The following is a 1,120-nucleotide window of genomic DNA, read 5'->3' as shown; positions in this document are numbered from 1 at the left end:
CCTATCTGTTCTCTTACCTCAGGTGTTGAGCAACATACAGAAGAAGCAAGTCTACTTGAGAAAAAAGCTATACAATTGTAGTTGGGGAGTGGTTTACACAATTGTTACCCAGAGGAAAATGGAGGAGGGTCATGCTTTGAACTTTTCAGCCAGGGGGAGGGTTTAGTATTTGTATAGGCCTAGGCTATACAAAGAGCAATTATAGGAGAAGCACAGGATTGAACCAGGGTCTGTAGTGACACCTCTAGCACTGAGATGCAGTGCCTTAGACCGCTGAGCCACTCAGGAGCCCCATTACACTTTGTAATGGTAGGGCTATTCCAATCATAAGCCCTGTCCTGCCCTGCTCTTGCTTATGTAAACCCTTTGTGCTGCCTGACCAATTGCTGTGCTGTGTACGGTGGTAAGGTGGTACTTCAGGAGCCGAGTCGAAGGCTTCTTCCTTAAAATAGTGTTTTATTTGTCCTGCATGTTGGGAGAGAGTGAAGAGAAGGAGCACCGGTAGGTAGTAAGCTTGCTACTGCAATAATGGATTTGAATGAAAACAATGTGTTTTTTTGTCGGCCAAAACGAAGCTATTTATAAAAGTGATTGATAATAAGCCATATCCAAGTCATTTACATAACTCACATCACTATAAAGCAGCAGCCACAGAGGTGGACAGCTCATTGGTGCTGAAAGTAGGCTAATTCGAGAAGGCCTAATTAATATAAACAGCTTTCGTTTGATTTTGACTTGAGGCTATTTACAACAAGAGGGCTTTGTGTTGGAGCCTATTTCTTCCTTTTCAAAAGAATAAGAGGTAGACTTACTTGTTTGACAGACTAAATTATAGTCTACCATCCATAGACTGTCAGCCAATTTCATCAGTCACCATGCACTCCTTAAATATCTCAGTGTCAGTAAATGGCTTGGTGTGTTAAGTTATAACCAGCAGGGCTCGAATTGAGGGGGTATGTTAGGGAATTGTGTTTTTTGTTAAGAAAATGGCTAAAAGCATTGTTAGTTTAAGATTTTGAAACAAAATTGACGGGCCTGATTATATAAAGCGATCTATAACAACGCTAGTCCGCAATGCTTTATGCTAGAAACAAGCTGTAAAATGCCGGGGAAAGACTTG

The sequence above is a fragment of the Oncorhynchus nerka genome, linkage group LG20 (assembly GCF_034236695.1).
Source record: "Oncorhynchus nerka isolate Pitt River linkage group LG20, Oner_Uvic_2.0, whole genome shotgun sequence".
NCBI lineage: Eukaryota > Metazoa > Chordata > Actinopteri > Salmoniformes > Salmonidae > Oncorhynchus > Oncorhynchus nerka.
This window is presented reverse-complemented; position numbering follows the sequence as displayed.